Below are 18,533 nucleotides of genomic sequence, written 5' to 3'. Positions count from 1 at the left end.
AAAGCCAGAAAATACTGGTTGAGAAACATTTTTAATCTGCTCCTAGCAAGTGATGCACGGGAATGATTTCAAAATCAATGCCTTCTTCAGATGAAAAGTATGGGGGTTTAATTCAGGTGGGTCTATGCATGTTTTTAAAAATATTTTGTTATTTTTTAATTTAGTGTGGATGAGTGTATTGCCTGAATATGTATAAGTGCACCTGTGTCTTGCAATGCCTTTGAAGTCAGAAGAGGGCATTGGATCCCCTGTAACTGGAATTAAAAGTGGTTGTTACCTGCCAAGTGGGTGCTTGGAACCAAACCCCATCATCTGCAAGAGCAGTCATTGCTCTTAACCGCTGAGCCAGTTCTCCAGCTCTGTATGCATGTTCACATAGGAAAGCTCTTTATTAGATGTAGACACATTATTCAGCATGCTCAGCAACAAATTTCTGAGCATGCTCAGTTTATGGTCATAGTTCAAGGAGGGAAAATGGAAGACACAGTTTTGGTTATGTGTATCTCAGGTTCACAGAGCACATGTTTACAAGGTCAAAATGATAGACAGGGACATTTGGACATGCTAAGATTGCCTCATAAAGATGGCAGACAGGAAGGCCCCAGGGTATAGTCTGTTTCCTCCAAATAGTTTTAACCTAAAAGAAATAGAACAGGCACATTAAGGATGTACTTAATATAAGAGTTTGCCCCCTGAAGGTGTCTCCTAGTAGCAAATAAATTGAGTATAGAAGGCTAAGAAAGTGGATGTGATGCGGACATTTATAACTAGAAAGCAAGGAAACTAAGAACCATTTTCTGTGAGGCTCAGGAAGGGCCTCTCACAGGAGATTTCCTGCCTTGGGCTCCAGACCTTGACTTTCTTCCTATGGAAAGGTGGTGTTTTCTGGGGACTTGCACATTGGGTGTAGTTCAGAGGCAAATGGTGCCTGCTCCCTTCCCTGGCATTGCCCAGCTCTCTGAGCTTGTTGAGCTGGGAACAAATATGCTCTTTCCTCGAACCACACACTTCAAATGCCTTTGAGAGAGAGGGACACTGCAGTTGGGGCAGAGCGGAAGAGAGGGGCATGGAAGCTGGGAATGACACTGGAGCGAGGGGAGGCAAGAGCAATGACAGGCTGTGTCAAAGGAACAAGCCCTTAGCACAGGGTTTAATGTGGCACTAAGATTGCTGGCCGCCCCAGGCCAAGGTCGCCCTGACATGGCTATTCAGAGAAGTTCAGTGTGGTCTAAAGCAAGACTCCTCTGGAGAGAAGGATTTCAAAGTGTGAAACAGACTAAAAGGATAGCATAATCCACTCTCTTCTCTTCTTTAATCCCAACCAAAAAGCACAGTATGCACTATTGAAAAATCACATTTTAGAATCAGCACATACTTTCTGTCAGCTGCCAGGATTTCTGATGAGGCTGATAGAAACACGGGACAATGAGTAGATGGGAGTCCTCACACGTCAGTTCAGGCAAGATAATGATAATATTGCTGGAGGCACTGTGCTGCAAATACAGCCTCTATTTTCTCTCTGCCACCCTTTCCCCATATGCAGCTTTACCCCTTCCCCCTCTTCTTTCTTTACTCAATATGCCTTCCTTCTTGTGTTTCTTTTCTTTCGTTTTCCCACATCTCTCATTTCTGTCCATACTTTAGCGTCCTGCTCTGTTTGCAGGAACTCACGGTACACAGTGAGGAATTCCTATTGACTCAAGACCAGAGGCTGCTGTGAAGCCATTGAGACCAGAGGCTGACTGGCCAAAACCAAGACAAAAGGGAATCTTTGCGTCCTTCCCGAGCAGATGATTTCTATGTAAAGGGTCCTCTCCTACCTGTCAGCAAGAATCCATCATCCCAGTCAGAGAACATCTTTACCTTTCCTTATGCTCAACCTCCTCAAAAGGACTAAGGACAGACAGCAGTGTGACTGTCTTATTCCTGCCAAAGATAATCCAGGTAGAAAGGGTCCAAGATATTAAAAGTCCAGGATTATTTTGCATCATGCAGAATACTTAATGATACCTAACAGATTCATAAAATAATGAAAATTTAATTTTAGAGTATAAAATCAAAGAATTGGAATGAATTTGAATTTCAAGATCCTAGAGAGCTGCCCTTGGGCTTCTCAAATCATCCATCCATTTGTTTTTGTCTACTGCTGTTCATTTTGCCCCTGGTGTGTGCCAGGGAATCAGCTGTTAACTAAGGCATAAAGATAGAAAGCTATGATTCCTGCCTTTTGGGTTCTTAAATGCACCCCAAGACAAATTTGTATCAGACTTAAACAGGTCATAAGTGAAAGAAGTTTTTGTCCCCTTTTACTATGTAGTTACCTTTTTTTATTATTATAAAGTGGAACAAAACAGATTCCTGCACAGTGAGTCATTATTCCATTGACTCTTCAGGTGTCCAGCCATTGACTCACCTATCTCTGTAGTTGTCCGCTGACTTAAGACATATGAGGACCATGTCACAGGTTCAAATGAACAAAGAGGGACAAAACAGTGGGCGCTTAACTTTATTACTAATTGAAAGCATCATATATGTTTTCTTTTGCTCAGTCTTTGTGCTCAATCTACTCTTTCTTCATAAAATAGCAGACCACAAGGCCAAACTGTTTACAGACTAGTAACCTTTGTGACTAGAAAAGCTAAAGTCAACGGGGTTCGAATTGGTCACACAAATAATAAACACAGATAAAGGAGTATTAGTAATGAGAAAAAATCCTAGCCCATAAAATGCATTTGATAAATCCCCTTACCCCTGAATGCTCATGTCCATCTCATAATGCAAAGTGCTTTTAGTCCATTTATGAGTGTCCCTAAGTCTGACAATCTGTCCAAGCAGAATTTTAGTCCCTTCATAATAAATTTCTCCCTGGGTATTGCTTGGGATGCTATTCCAACCCATGAAGGATGCAGGGAAGTCTGGAGTTGTTCAGAAAGTTTCCTTTACTGTACCTCCAAATGTCAAGCCCTTTTCTAATCTGAATTTTTGATCTCACTATTTAGACTATCTTTTGTTGAGAGATAGATGCCTGGAGCTATTGTAGCTTCTTTGTAACCATGAGGGATGACAGCCCTGATGAAGAAAGCATCATCTTCTGAAGTGGAAATAAAGACTCCTCTTATATATTACTTATCCCTGAGAAGAAAACAGCCCCTGACTTCTTGTTAATGTATAGTGTTTGAATGAACACCCCCAGAGCCTCATGGGTTTAAACAATTGGTGTCCAACTGGCAGCTGCTTGAGAAGGTTGTGGGACCTTTAGAAGGTACAGCTTGTTGGAGGAAGGGATCACTAGGGCCAGACCTTGAGGTTTTAATAATCTGACCCACTACCTGGTCTCTCTCTGCTCCCTGAATTCTGATACAATGTGGCCAACATGTATCTTGCTACATGCTCTTGCCACATGTCTTTGCTATCTATAATAGAATATATCCTCTCAAATTGTAAGACAAAATAAACCCTTCCTTCAGTCTTCGCTCAAATAACATCGCAACTTCTTTTTTTTTTTAAGCTCCTTTGCAGAGGTCAATGACAGTCACTAATCAGTCAGCCTGGATCAAGGAGAAGTTATGAGTGAAGGCATAGGGAATTCTGGAACATTATTAACACATCCTTGAGTGACCTCAGCTCTGTAGCAGTTTCCTGATTCCTAATGCCATACCCAATACTCTTTCCCTCCTCAGGCCAATCCCTGACTACAGACCCCCAGCTGTAAGAGCTGTGATCCTTTCCCGTTCTAGGTCCCTTTGCATGGATTGTAGTCCTGTGATTGGGTGTCCCCTGCCTCGCCCAAACTATTTGTAGGTCTAGTGCACCTGATGACACAAACACATCTCTCCAACATCCTTTTCTTGCCTGGAAACACATTCCATGGCTCTTTCTGAAATTCCTAATTCCTAATATGTGTAACTGTATTTCTTTCTTTAAAAAAGTTCCATTGAGACTTCCTAACTAATATTTGCTGCATAGTTTCCTCATGTGAAGCAATTCTAATGATGTGTGGGGAAGAAGATTACACCATGGTTTGGTGCCCTGCCCCAAAGGGATTCAAATACCCTCAGGACCACAGAGACATAGATATCTGATGGAACAGAAAATATTCTGAAGTGGCTTCTTTTTTCTTAATGAGTTTCTGGAATTTCCAACCTAAAATTCATGATTCTCTCTGCCAGGCAGAGAGAACAAAGGATCTTCTACTTCTGCTCATGTAGCATCTCATCCTCCAGATGCAGCGTGTTTTGTAGCCTCCAATGTCTGCCTTCCTATCCTCAAGTGATGGCCAGCAGAGACATTCTCAACAGAATTTGATTTGCTGTATGCCCCAGATGATGTTTACAATCTCTGGAGACGTTTTGGTTGTCACAACCAGAGGAGAGGAGGTGGGAAGTACTACAGAATGTGCATAGAGCCCAGGGATGTCTCTAGATACCCTACAGTAGTCAAGACAACCCCCATACAAAGACTGGGCAGTCATGCTGAGGTTGAGTTCTTTGCCATACAATTCTGCAGATTTGCCATGAGTTAACCATTTAGTTAATTTGTGGCAAATGTTGAAGTAGAATCTAGTTCTCTTGACATTCAGAGTAATTTATTTCTAATATAACAAACATTAATTCACAGCCTGTTTAGTAACTTATGTACATTTTATATACATAATTTTGAGGTTGTGAATAGCAGAGTTGTTATGGTACTTTTAACTACAATGAATTGCAAGTCATAACATAGTGTCATTGGATACCTTAACAGATTAAATAGCAGTGATAGATGCATTTGGTGTCACTCAGGTTTTTCCAGTTTCCTCCTTGGAGCTTGTTTGATTAGAATGAGTTGTTATGATGTGATTCACTAGAGAAGACCATTCAGACAGAAAATCGCCAAAAAGGAAAGTCTTTATTAGCTGGGCCTGTGACTATACAGGTCATTCAGGTCCCAAGTGCAGCTCTCTATTAATTTAAGGCCAGCCTGGTCTATGTAATGAGTTCCAGGCCAGCTAGGGCTGCATAGAGACTCTGTAGTAAGGGCTATGTTTGAGACTGTCTCAAAACAAAACAAACAAACAAAAACAAAACAAAAAAGCCCCAAAAAACAAAAAAGAAAAAAGAAAGGAAGGAAAGAAAGAAAGGAAATTTAAATAAGAGAAATGTGGCAAATCTTAATTATCAGACGCTATTTTGGGCAGTTTAAAGAGAAGTACTAAAGAAATCGGCCTGTCCAATCAAGCAGATACCTAGATTAAAAATTGGAAAAGCAGAGTATTCAGGCAGATATTAAACTTGGCAAAGGGTGGGGATTAATCAATATCCATGGAATCGACAACATAGAAATTCACGAGAAGTACTGCTCTTCATTTGGTTTAAGTTGCAAATCTAGGCCATTTTTGTCATCAGTCCAAAAGTTCTGCAGACATAGACTCGCTTGCACATTCCAGATGGTTGTTCACAGAAGCTTCTGCTGCCTTTTGGAGCACACTAGCTTTAGAGAAAGACTGGGAAACCAATGACATCACTCCTTGGTGATAAACCACAGGCATCTCTTATGAAGGGCAGCGCTCAGGGCTGTGTATGGCCCATCAACTTTCAGATTGCCTTTAGTGGGTTGAGTCGCTCCTTTTTCAACAGGAAGTGGAAGTTGTAGAAGCACCCGTATATGCAGCACTGTATATGCAGATAGATATGTGTCACCTTCACTGTGGATTCCAAGTCTGTGAGGGTGACATTTCATTTCTCAATTGTGTTACTCCTTCCACAGGCAGCAACTTTAACACGAACTTCTACACTTCCTTTACTACTGGTAATGCTCTTAAAATGTCCAACATAGTATCATGACTTTCCGCACCCTTCAAATCATTAGCTTAGTTTTCTCCTATTGTTAAAATCTCATGGCCTGGGCTACAGAGATGGCTCAGTGGTTAAGAGTACTTGCTGCTCTTGCAGACAACCCAGTTTCAGTTCCCAGCACCCATATTGGGTGGCTTATAGCCACCTGTAACTCCAGTTCCAGGAGTTCTGATGCCCTCTTCTGGCCTCCAAGGGCACCTGCATGTACACAGTGCACATGTGTACACACATACACATCAAATAAAAATGAGTAAATCTTGAAATAATTCTCATATGTGGGCTGGTGAGATGGCTCAGTAGTTAAGAGCACTGACTGCTCTTGCAGAGGACCCAGGTTCGATTCCCAGCACCCACATGGTGGCTACAAACCAACCTTAACTCCAGTTCCAGGGGAATCCGAAGCCCTCTTCTGACCTCCATGGCATTGCATGACACGGGTGTACCTACATACATGCAGGCAATACACTCATACACATAAAATAAAAATAATAAATTAAAATTCTCATGTTATTTCACTCTCTGAACTTTTGATTTTTACATTTCTGTAGGAATGAAGTAAAAAACAACTGAATGGAGAACTCTTTGATTCTTGTACAAACACACAGAAGGCATTGATGTGAGTATAGGACACTTTACTTGGATTCATTTTCAGGTGTTTTTTCTAGTAACCTAGGTGAAGAGTGTGAGGTTGGGTAAAAATGATTGCTGCACTGGCTTGATGCCCCGAGTTTGATGCCGGAAATCCACTTAAAATAACTGCGCATGGTGATATGCATCTGTATTCCTGGCCCTCCAGTGGGCCTGAATGAGCTAACTGGTCAGCTAGCCTGGAGCATGCAGTGCAGGCAGAAACGAGAAGGTGAAACAGAGAACTAAGACCTGAAAGATGTCTGCTGACCACTATGTATGCACCACGGCAAGGGTGCACGTTGTGTGTGTGTGCACACATACTAATAAATAAATAAGTAAATAAGTGACTTACCAGCTTCACAAAAGCCAGGATCAACAGGTGGATACATCTCTGAATTGTTGCAAAATTCAGAATATTGTCTTTCATGGGCTTGCTGCCCATGCTTGTCTTATTTCAGTGAAGATATCCTCTACTGCTCAGCATTTTCTCATACTCAGAGGAGACCCCCTCTGGCTGCCAGGCATCAAAAACTTCTTCACTGTGGGCAGGTTACTAATTCTGGTTCTTAAGGTCAGCCATGCAAAAATTAGTCTCAAAGTGCAGACAAAGAGGAATCTAGCTATGACCACAATTTGGGAACTTTGAACTCCTCCTAGACAAAGGCTGAGTTGCTCCATCAACCCCAGGATGACAGCTGGGAACAGACACCCAGTGATGAGAAGAGGTAGAGAACATGGCTCACTAGAAATCTGCACAAAGATATCTGTAAGATTTTGTTTTATAATGTCCAGCCGTCCTTATCTTCTGCCTTATAATTAAATCTGCAGACTCATGGCTCTTGTGCAGTGCAAGGCAGAACAAGGTGTCCGTCATAAGCCACCATAGAGAATGCACCAATGAGGTGAAATAAAGGCATGAAATATTGATTAGCAATGAAGATGCCCTGGAGCAGACCTCAGTCAATTTACACATTGAAAAATAAGGTTGACGGTTATAGGGGGTTGATGATGTGTATGTGAGAGAACATTATGGTGTCTCACAGTAGGAGTGAGATCTGAGCTGAAGAGAATCAATGGACAGATATCTGCTCATATAGACTCAGTGTGCAAAGATAAGGGAATACCAGGGGTAAAGAAAATCTGGGAGAGGTCAGGAGTAGAGACTACCTAGAACTGAGGTCTAGAGAAATATGCTGGGCACTGAGTTCTTCCCATTATAAAAGACAAACATTCTCAGGGTGGCATATACAATCAGCTTTCCTTGCATCAAAAGGTTCTCATCATGCCTCATAATCAGAACCTACAAGGTTATTTAGGACTCATGTATGAGGTTGACTATGAAGGCCTGCAGAGGTTATGAGATAGAATGTCTGTGGGAATGACTTTCACTAAGGGACATAATCTGAACTAATAGCTTTTAATTAGCTAAAATCCAACTAAAACCATGCGTTCTTGGATCTGATGACTGGGGCACCCCTTTGGCAACCTCAGTTTGGAACTCTACCCAAAAAGATAATGAATGAATGTTGATATGCTTCAGAGTTAACATACCACAATGCTGCAAGCAGTGTACCCACTCACTTCCAGACACAGTGAAGATGGGGAAAGGATACATGGCCTTGGATGAATGAGATGCTAGGTATGAGAGGCCAGATGATCTGTGAGGATTAAGGGAGGAGCTGAACTTGAACTTGTACTTCATCAATGAAGCTGTCGAAACCATTTTGAATAAATTATGGGTGTGGCATGACACAGTGGGGGGAAACAGAATTCCAGAGAGAGAGTTCCTTGGGCACAGGGTGAAGACACAGACAGCTCTATCTGCACAGGTTGAGCGGATAAGAGAGAGATCCATCCGAACAGTTCTGGGAGATGGACAGCTCTAGTAGATAGCTAAGGGAATTGGTGTCCTCCAAGTTCGGACCCACTCTTAAAACCTCATGAGTCAGTCTCTTTGTTCAGGTGATTATGATGTTGGCATAATAATAATTGCTGCAAATATCACCATTAAGGGTTTGATACAGAATTCCACGATGGGAGGAAAGGTGAAGCTCCCTCTCTGAGGGTTTGAAATCCATCACCTTCAGCAGAGGGAAACAACCACTCTGCCAATGCCTCCTGCCTCAGATTCTATAATTTGAAAACAGGAAATATACCATCAGATGGTGGTAAAGGGCAAGACCTCCAGCTTATCCTTTTTTTTTTTTCAGGTCATAAATTTTACTTGTAGCTCTTATGCAACATTTTTTTATCCATCACCTTCAGCAGAGGGAAACAACCACTCTGCCAATGCCTCCTGCCTCAGATTCTATAATTTGAAAACAGGAAATATACCATCAGATGGTGGTAAAGGGCAAGACCTCCAGCTTATCCTTTTTTTTTTTTTCAGGTCATAAATTTTACTTGTAGCTCTTATGCAACATTTTTTTTACTTATATATCAGCCTGCTTATTTATTGGCTGTAAGTATATTCATTTACTCAACCCAAAACTAAATGCAGATATAGAACACCTCAGTGACTGCCTATAGTCACAGTATGAGAGAACTTGGTGGGATCATTACATATGACCTCTGATACTACAAATAGAGTTGTCTGTGAGCTGTTCTGTGAATACACAACGTGTGACTCTTATGGTTAAAACTTTGCCTGTTAGGGAGCTTCAAGGTGGAGTTCCTGACACAGCCTCTCACACATGTTCCTGTTAATCCTGTTGTTCAGTCCAGGCTAGTTTTCATGCCCAGTGTTAGAAGCTCTCCCAACTATGTGTCACAGAACATGCTTTCACAGTACTGTCTATGTGCTGGTGCATACTTCTAGCCATATTTTCATTTCTTGCATTCCCATCTGAAATGGGCCCTCACTTAGTACAACTTGTTATAGGTTTACAAGTGTCTATTATAGAAACTCTTCCTTTCTGTTTCTAACTGGGCTTTCTATGACACTTTACAAATAACAGCACTATTAACATATATTGAAACACAATAATTCTCAACTGTGGACAGTAATATTTAACATCCACAAAATTTTTCAGATTTTCTAATTTCAGAATGTATTCATCACTCTGTATACAAAAACAAAACCAACCAACCCACCAATCAAACAAACAAAAACAAACCAGGCAACCAAACAACTAACTAAACAAAAATCATTGGGAGTCGCTCCCCATCTACTCCCTCCAGTCATAGTGAACCACTGATCTGCAGTCTCTTTCTGAGGATTTGGATGATGATGGCACTTTAATGCAAAAGATCATAACAGATATGGTGTCATTTATCCTATTTATTTATGTAGCAAAGTTTTTTCAAGATTCAACCACATAGCATGCATCAATAATTCATCTTTTTTTTGCAGATATTTCATTATATGATTGTAGCACATTTTGTCCATCTTATGATCTGTTATGAGGAATTGACTTTTTCCCCTTTTCATATTGCAGATCATGATTTGAATGCAAATATTAAAAAGTATGTATTTTTTGTTTCTCTTTCTTTGGTATATATAGTGGTAGACTTGCTGGCTTATTTAACTTTTACAGGATCAAGTTTCTTAGCAGTTTTAATTTTCAATCTAGCAGTTCATCACAGTACGGCGTGATCATAGGCTTTGATATTACTGGGTTATTCCTGCATGGAATTACTCAGACAGATACAAATCTTGGGCCACCAATGGTTGTTCAGCCATCTATGCATACAATTAGTTGAACAAGTAAGTGTCTGATAATCATTTTTAAAGCCTCTAGAACATGAAAATCAGCTCTTTGACTCTTTGCAGGGTCCATCTCTAGACATTTCAACATTTCTCACATTTCTTGAGCTGGGGTTCAGTCTCTAAAGACTGATTCTTTTGAATCATAATTCTACCGTTCACTGATACATGGTTTATCAGTGTTTTGAAATCACTGTCACTTTCCTGTGTCTTGTTCAATAGTACAACACTTACCTGAATCTACTTGAAGTTTATTCTCCCCTCCTCTCTATGCTTGATTTGTACATAAATACCCAAGGCCCAAACTTGCTGTATTTTGCTCACTGAAGAAAAGATCTGCATTGTTTCTCTGTTATCTATAGATAAGAACAGAAAAGAAGCCAGGTGTGATGACACACACCAGTGATCCCAGCACTTGGGAGGTGGAAGTAGGAAGATCAGGAATTCAAGACCGTTTTTAACTACATGGCAAGTTTGAGGCTAGTCTTGGATACATGAGACACTGTCTTAAACATTAAAAATAGATAGGTGTGGTGGTGCACACCTTTAATTCCTGTACTTTGGAGTCAGAGACAGGCAGATCTCTGTGAGTTTGAGGCCAGCCTGCTCTATGTAGTGAGTTTCAGGCCAGCCAGGGCTACATAGTGAGGTCCTGTCTCAATAATAATTAATAAATAAATAAAAATGTAAGGAGCATAAAACATACTGTGTAGGGCTCTCTCTGTTTCTTCTCTATAGAGCTTGTATTTGGTGGCAATGTAGGTGAAAAGGAACTCTGGTCTCCACTGGTGTCATGTCATCAATCCCCCACCACAGGCATTTTCCAGAACATTTAACTCTCATCTTTTGGGAGAATATGTAAAAAGAGACAATGAAGTATCTATGGGTGCTATCTATAGGTGAAAAAAATTATTTAAATGACTGAAGAAATGAAAAGAGAAACAGTTAAAACCTTAGTATTCTTTCAAGTAAAATAGCATTTTATTTTTCCTTTCTATAATTCTTCTTGTCTTACAAGTCTTATTTTTACTTTTAAGCATATTGCATCTCTCTCTCCATCCCTCTCTTGCTCTCACTGTTTTTTAAGAAGTTTTTAAAAAAATTATATATGTGTGCCTGTGCCTGTGTGTGTGTGTGTGTGTGTGTGTGTGTGTGTGTCTGTGTCTGTGTCTGTGTGTCTGTGTGGGGATATGTCCACATGAGTGCAGGCATCCATAGAAGTCAGACGAGGGCATGAAGTCCCCTTGAGCTATAGTTACAGGTGATTGTAAGTCACAATTTAGGTATTGGGAACCAAATTTGGGTCCTCTAGAAAAGCAGCAAGTGCTCTTAACTACTGAGCTATCTCTCCAGCCCCTCTCCCATTGCTTTGAGACATTTTCCTATGCACCCCAGACTGGCCTTAAACTCACAGCATTCTCCTGCCTCAGTCAGAGTGCTGGGGTTACATGCATATACTCCATGACTGGCACTGGTGCCTTTATTTCTCATAAGGGCAAGTATGTCTTTTGTATTTTGGCTCACATATTCGTGGCTATTACAGGAAGAAGTTGGATGGGCTGCAGCAGGGCCAACAAGCCAGATACCACTTCAATTGGGAAGACCTCAAGGAAAATGTTATGATGTTCATAACTTAAGGTAAATTCTCAGAGAGATTTCTGTGTGGCAGTCCCTTTCTGTGTTCTTCTGGGCCTGCAGTATTGCTAGGATACTACTTTGTCATGAACCATAAATCATAAAGCTGAAAGTACTTACCAAGGCTATCGCTTTTTCTTTTATCTGACACATGTCCCTGTGAATCCTTGGCCAGTGGGACACTGAGATTCTGAGTTCCCTGGACTGATGTAGAAAGCATGAGAAAGTAAGCCAAGAGCGTTCACAGGATGATGGGTTAGGGATGGTTCCTAAGCAAATACTCACACACTTAGTGTTTTTTTTTTAACTGAGAGAGTTGCCAGATCTGCTCAATGAACCCCCATCTCCTACTGTTTGTAGGAAATCAGGGTGTGAGGCCCTAGGGTGAGATGAGCCTAAAACTTTTAAGTCTAGGCTGCTTTCTCTGCTAAAGGGAGAGGCACTGAAAACAGTAGCTCTGATAATCCCTGTCTTGCAGAACACCGAGAGATTGGCAGGAGACAGCAGCCTGGTCATAAGTGCAGGCTCCCTGCTCTGTGGGAAAGCATCTTGGTCAACAACCCTTAGCTCATCTCCTTGTCCTGAACAAATAACTCAGCTATCCTTGGCTAAGAGATTAGGCCAGGTTAAAGGTTTACTCCTGAGCTAAAAGCTAAAAGTTTACCATGCTTTTAGCTCTAAGGAAGAAAACATTGTGGCCAATGAATTACTGGATGGGCATTGATAACCTTGAGTAAAAGTTTAAGACTCTTTCTGATGCCAACTAACAGACTAAATGTCCTGTTTCTTTGTATCCTAAATCTTTGTATGTGACTGCCATATTCCATGTGACTGCTAGTTCCTTGGGATGTATAAAAACCATCTGAATTAAAAAATAAATGGCTTGTTGAAAAAACACAGGTCCCAGGGTCCAAGACTCTGTTGCCGATCAAGTCTCTCTGTCCTGAAGCCAGTAGGTCCCCCAGCTAAGCAAAGCAAACCTGAGTCCCGACAATAGTTTATCACCCCTACCTCTCCACCATCCCCAGCCACCACCCTACCAATACCTTGGGATTATCTGGTGTCAAAACCTCCACTCAGACCATCTACAGGACACCTCAGAGGCACTGGCAACTTTGTATCCTCAGCTTTCTACAATTTTCCCTTAAAACCCGGAGCAAAAATAGAATTCCCCAGGACTTTGAAATTTGTTTGGTATATGACATGGTCAAGTAAATTTTCTGTGTTTTTCAGGAAAACAAGATCAGATGATGGCCATTGAAAATTTATAATTAATTTCTGGAAAAAAATGGTATGGATCATATCACATAGATGTACATTACTGCAGCTTACTTCACCTACACCATGACCCCACTTAGGTTCATGATTAAGTCATCATTTAGGAGTGGGTGTCACTGGAGAGAGGGGACCACAACGTTGTGGTTATGGTATAGCAGTATCTCAGGAAATGGCTATGTGTTTTTCTTTTCCTGTGAAATTAGACCACAGCTGGGTGTATTTGTTAATTTTCTGTTGCTGTGATAAAACACCATGACCAAGGCAACTTACAGAAAGAAGAGTTTATTTGGTTTATGGTTTCAGCGGTAAAGGTCCATAATGGTGGGGGAGGCATGGCAAAAGGACACGGACAGAGAGGACAACTGAGAAATCACATCTTCAAGCAGGCACAGGAAGCAGAGTGACCACCCCCAGTGTTGTGTTTCTTCCAGCAAGGCCACACCTCCTAAAACCTCCTGAAACAGCACCACCAACTAGGGACAAAATGTCCAAATACATACACAACAAGTTCTAGGCCAACCAGTGCTATAGAGTGCTTCAAAGCCAGTGCTGGCTTAGAAGTTTTGGTTCCAGATGGGGGAGTGCTTCTGCCAGGAGACACAACAAACATTCCATTGAACTGGAAGCGAGGGTTTCCCCCTGGCCACTTTGGGCTTCTAATGCCCATAAGTCAACAGGCTAAGAAAGTAATAACAGTGCTAGGAGGGGTGATTGATCCAGACTATCAGGGGAAAATTGAACTCTTTCTTCACAGTGCAGGGTCTCCCTGTAGACCCAGCTGGCCTGGAACTCACAATGTAGACCAGGCTGGCCTTGAACTGGAAGAGATCTGCCTGCTTCTGCCTCCTAGTGCTAGGATTAAAGGCATGCACCATCACACCCAGGAGAGAAATCTTGATTGGATCATTTGAAGCTGGAAGACCCACCCTAAATGTGGGTCTTACCTTCCTTCTTGCTTTTTGCTGCTTGCCTTTCTCACTGGTGAGTTCCTCTTGCTGCTGTGACCAACATCTTGGGATTCCACCATAGACTGAAGACTAGCAGCTCTCCGGACTCAGCCTCGTGGACTGAGCAACTACCGGAGTCTTAGCCTCTCCAGTGTAGTGAAGCCATTGTTGGGCTCCTTGGACTCTATCCTGACGCACCACAGAAAGCCATGAGCGTTGCTCTCCTGGGTCAGGCATGGTGCCTCTAAGGAAGGTCCCGGGTGCGCTGGTTGGCTGGTTGAACCGCCCCCCGCCCCCATCGCCAAATGGAATGCACGTCTCGTAGACTCAGCAGGAGGAGCTGCTCAGTCTTTGACACCAGGAGGAGATGAATGCCAGGCACTTGGCTAAGAAAGAAGCCAAGGAGCACAAAAAGCTCAAGAGGATGGGCTAGAGTGAGGAGCACATGGGCTACACGAACACCGACAACCCGTTTGGGGACAACCACCTGCTGGGGACCTACATCTGAAACAAGGTGCTGGAGAAGAAGGGGATCAGCCACCTGGAAGAGAAGGCGTTGAAGGAGTGCAACAAGAGGATCCAGGAGGACAACGGCCTAGAGCTGCAGAAGGTGAAGCAGCTCCAGCTGGAGCGGGAGCCGGAGGAGCCTGAGAAGGCGAAGGCCTGGGAGCGGGCCCTGGAGCTGCTGCAGCGAGAGTAGGAGGTGGAGCATTTCAAGACCTGGGAGGAGCAGGAGGACAACTTCCACCTGCAGCAGGCCAAGCTGCGCTCAAAGATCCGCGTCTGCACATTTACCTGCTGGCCAAGTACATCATCAGTGCTGAGGATGACGACCTGGTGGTGGTGATGCACAAGCCTTACACCTTTCTCAATGGTCTCCTGGTGGCCGACATAGAGGACCTGCTGGAAGACAGTCAGGTGTACATAAAGCTGGAGCAGGGCTAGAACGTGGACTTCTGGCGGGACTTTGACGACCATCATGGAGGATGAGATCAACAATCCAAGAAAGCTCGGGGCCTCGAACAAAGGCCTAGGCAAGCACCATTAGGCAGTCAATGCTTCAGTCAGCTCCGACTTTGCAATCCGTGTTCAAGGGCCGAGATCCACCTGGGCAGCCCCAACCTAGACGTGGACTACCAGGAGAGTCTGCTGCAGCAGCTGCCTGTGCACATGGTCCGGTCCAGGCTCCGCCAGAGCCACCTGGAAGTGCTGTGGCTGAAGTTCTCCAAGGGGAGGCAGGAGCCGGGCATGGAGAGCGAGTGGCCCTTCCCCATCCTGCAGAGCCGGCCCACTGCCAGCAGCACAGAGCCTGAGGAGCAGGCGCCCAGCCCCGGAATGCCGTTCCTGCAGAGCTGGAGGGGGACCTGGCTGGGGAGGAGGCGGAGGCCCAGGTGGTGCTGATGGGGGAGAACCTGATCCACCAGAGCTTGGATGTTCTGCTGCTGTTCGTGGCTCACGAGCTAACGCTGAATGAGCAGGTACTGGAACCGCAGGAGGACTTGCAACCCCTGCAGCTGTCCTGCCAGCAGCTCCAGGTCACAAGCGACAAGAGCAAGAGCACCAAGAACATCTTCTTGAGCACACGCGAGTGCTTGGGGCAGGAGGAGGCGCAGTTCAGCGTGGAGATGCGGCAGGGCAGCTACGCTTACCTGTGGGATGGGGTGCAAGTCGCACTCCTTCAACCGTTAGCACACCCGCTTCGAGAGGAACAAGCACAACCACACGCCCTACGACTTTGATAATCAGCCACCCAGGATCATGGGCTACAAGTTCATCTTCTACCCTGACCTCATCCACAAGCGCGCCACACCTGAGTACTTCCTGGAGGCCCGCTCCGATAACCCAGACTTGGCCATCCTGCGGAGGACCTCACATCGCCTTCTAGACCTTCAGTTGCAAGTGGAATTACTCACACCACCACGGCTTGCGCTGCCAGTTTCACAACTGCATTTTCCAGCTCTGGTTCCACTTCAAGCGCTACTGCTACTGCCGCTGACCTGGGGTTTATCTGAGACCTTGAGGATTGTCCTTGACCTGCGGGGTGTTGTCCGCCGCTTGCGGGTTATCCACAATCTATGGGTTATCTGTGCCTGAAACCGACTGGGACCAGCAGAGCATCAACACTGCCAGTCAGCGTCCAGTCTTAGGGTGGCCGCCCCTACCTGAGTACCCCCTGCCCTCCTGGAGACAATAACTTAGCTCCTGCCCCAGTTCTCAGGTGGCAAGGGTCCAGGGCTGCCTGGTGGGTTGGTGATGTCACTGTCAGAGCCCCACCCACAGAAGCCCAGTGTCCCTTCGATGCTCCCCTAGTCACCAGAAACCTGGCCTACAGGGACCTGGAAACTTAAATCCAATAAAACCTGGGGAAAATCTAGATTTTAGTGGATTCCCTTCCCCTAATTTTGGATTGGTCAACTTAAACAAAGAAGAGAAGGCTGATAGGTCACTTCTCCAAGCCAAGGTCTCCAGGGCTGCATGACTCTAGCTCAGCTATAGGGGTCTTCCCCTGTCAGAGACCAAGAAGCAGCAGGAAGCATACGATCTTTATTACTTTTCAGTGACCCTGCTGCTTAGTAGGGATTTAAAATGTTCCTTACGGGTCCCAAGTCACCTGTGGTTTGTTGGTTCCTAATTCATGAATGGCTGCTCAAATAAACTCTTTACTATCATAACTGCCTACATTTGACATTCAAAGAGACTCCTGGTGTGTCATGGTTCAGATATGAAGTGATTCTCAGGATCATGTTTTGTAACCGACCAAGACTACGTTATTAAAAGGTGACTGGATGAGAGTTCTAACCTAGTCAATAGATAAACCCATGTATGGATTCAAAGCTTGAATATACTATATGGATGTCATGGGATCATGGAAGGTAGGTGGAGGAGGTGGGCTGCTGGGGAGCATGCCTTTGAGAGTACATCTTGTCCCTGGCCTCTTCATGGTACATCTGCTTTCCAGGTGCTCTGAGCTGATCTGCAGTCTTCACCATGCCCTCTCCACTGTGATATTCAGCCTCATTTCAGACCCAAAACAATGGCGCCAACTGACCAGTGAAGGAAGCTTATGAAACTGTGAGCCAAAATAGACATTTGTTACTTTGAATAATGACTAACGCATGGTGGGGAAAATGTTCCTGTCATTCTAAGGTGGAGGCTTGAACAATTAAAACATATTTTGAATATGTAATTTTTGTCTTATATTATACTGGGAAAGTAAGGCATATAATGAATGGTTCTATAGCTTTCTAGTCTCTCAGGACAAAATTCAACCTTGTTTCTGTGGCCTTCAAGGTCCTTTGCCCAGCTCTGGGCCCTGCTCCCTGATGGTAATTCACTGCCACTCCTCTCTCCCTCATGCTTTAGTGTTCCACCAAGAGCAAGTGTGTTATCTCCACTCACAACGTGATACTCAGCCCATCTCTCCTTACACACTGACCATGCAGATTTCTAACTGGATTCTACTTGTCCAGTGGTGGTTCCACTCCTTCTTTAACGGTAACTCGTATCTCTCACCTCAGAAGTAAATCTCCTTGAGAAACCACTTGTGATGATTTGTCTTTATTATCAATTTTATGGGACTTACAGTAACCTAGGAGACCAACCACTGGGTATGTGTGTGAGGACATCTCCAGAGAGGTTTAACCTAGGGAAGACCTACTCTAAAAGCAGGGAGCATCATGTCATGGACGGAGGTACCAGACTGAATAAAAAGAAAATGCAAGCTGAGCACCAGCATTCATCTCTGTCTGCTTCTTGACTGTGGATGAAGATGACCAGCTGCCTCACAGCCCTGATGCCACAGCTAGAGCTGCTCTCACACCTGCTGTCCCTGCCATAATGGACTGGACTCAAAGGTAATTAACCCATCCTTCCTTGTTTTTTGTTTTTCTTATAGCAACAAGAAAAGTGATTAATATACCATGTCTCATCCAGAGTCCAGCAAAGGTATCCTGATCAGATGTGTACCCAGAATTAACTGTTCCCTATCGTGGCTTGTCTAGTAATTTCTTTTCTGCAGGATGTCTTGCCCTGGTTGTAGATACCTGGCAATGTGACCTCATCTGGAAAGATGGTCTCTGCAGATACAACCAAGTTGAAGTCATGGTAGATTGGATTGGGGTTGCCCATAATCTGATGTTTGGTGTCCTTATAAGAAAGAAATCTGAATACATACATACACAGAGAGAGGATTCCATGCAACTATGGAGGCAGATATTTGGGTATTGTTTCACCAAATCAAGATACTACCATATGACTGGCCACCACCAGATGCTAGGAAGAGGCTAAGAAAGATCCTTTCTCAAAGCTTTTACAGAGAAGTTAGTGGAGATCAGACCTAGATTCTATTTTAGACATATACCCCCAGAACTATGAAAGAAAAAATGCCTACTATTTTAAGGCACAAAGCTTGTGGTACATTGTTATAGAAGCCTTAGAATTGGGACACATATGGACTATCTAATTATGTATTAGGGTTACCTATACTGTGTTTTAAACATTTTA

At 43.6% G+C, this 18,533-nt stretch overlaps 2 long non-coding RNA genes and 1 pseudogene across 3 annotated transcripts; 1 reads left to right on the top strand and 2 right to left on the bottom strand.

Annotated features, from left to right (window-relative positions):
* Positions 1–364: 364 nt before the first annotated feature.
* On the bottom strand, positions 365–11,244 carry LOC115068787. 2 transcript variants are annotated; one of them, XR_003848132.1, is made up of 3 exons: positions 10,877–11,244; positions 10,405–10,526; positions 365–637 (listed from the first exon to the last, which is right to left on the bottom strand). It is a non-coding gene; the product is annotated as an uncharacterized LOC115068787 (long non-coding RNA). The 2 variants fall into 2 exon arrangements; XR_003848133.1 differs by lacking the exon at positions 365–637 and adding an exon at positions 8,718–8,772.
* Positions 4,869–8,657, bottom strand: LOC115068786. Its single transcript, XR_003848131.1, has 2 exons — positions 6,817–8,657; positions 4,869–5,698 (listed from the first exon to the last, which is right to left on the bottom strand). It is a non-coding gene; the product is annotated as an uncharacterized LOC115068786 (long non-coding RNA).
* Positions 11,245–14,114: 2,870 nt separating the features above from the next.
* On the top strand, positions 14,115–18,526 carry LOC103727381 (annotated as a pseudogene).
* Positions 18,527–18,533: the final 7 nt, after the last annotated feature.

Source organism: Nannospalax galili, unplaced genomic scaffold (assembly GCF_000622305.1).
Source record: "Nannospalax galili isolate Female #2095 unplaced genomic scaffold, S.galili_v1.0 scaffold329, whole genome shotgun sequence".
Lineage (NCBI taxonomy): Eukaryota > Metazoa > Chordata > Mammalia > Rodentia > Spalacidae > Nannospalax > Nannospalax galili.
The sequence above is the reverse complement of the archived record's forward strand: the minus strand, read 5'-3'. Positions and strand labels throughout refer to the sequence as shown.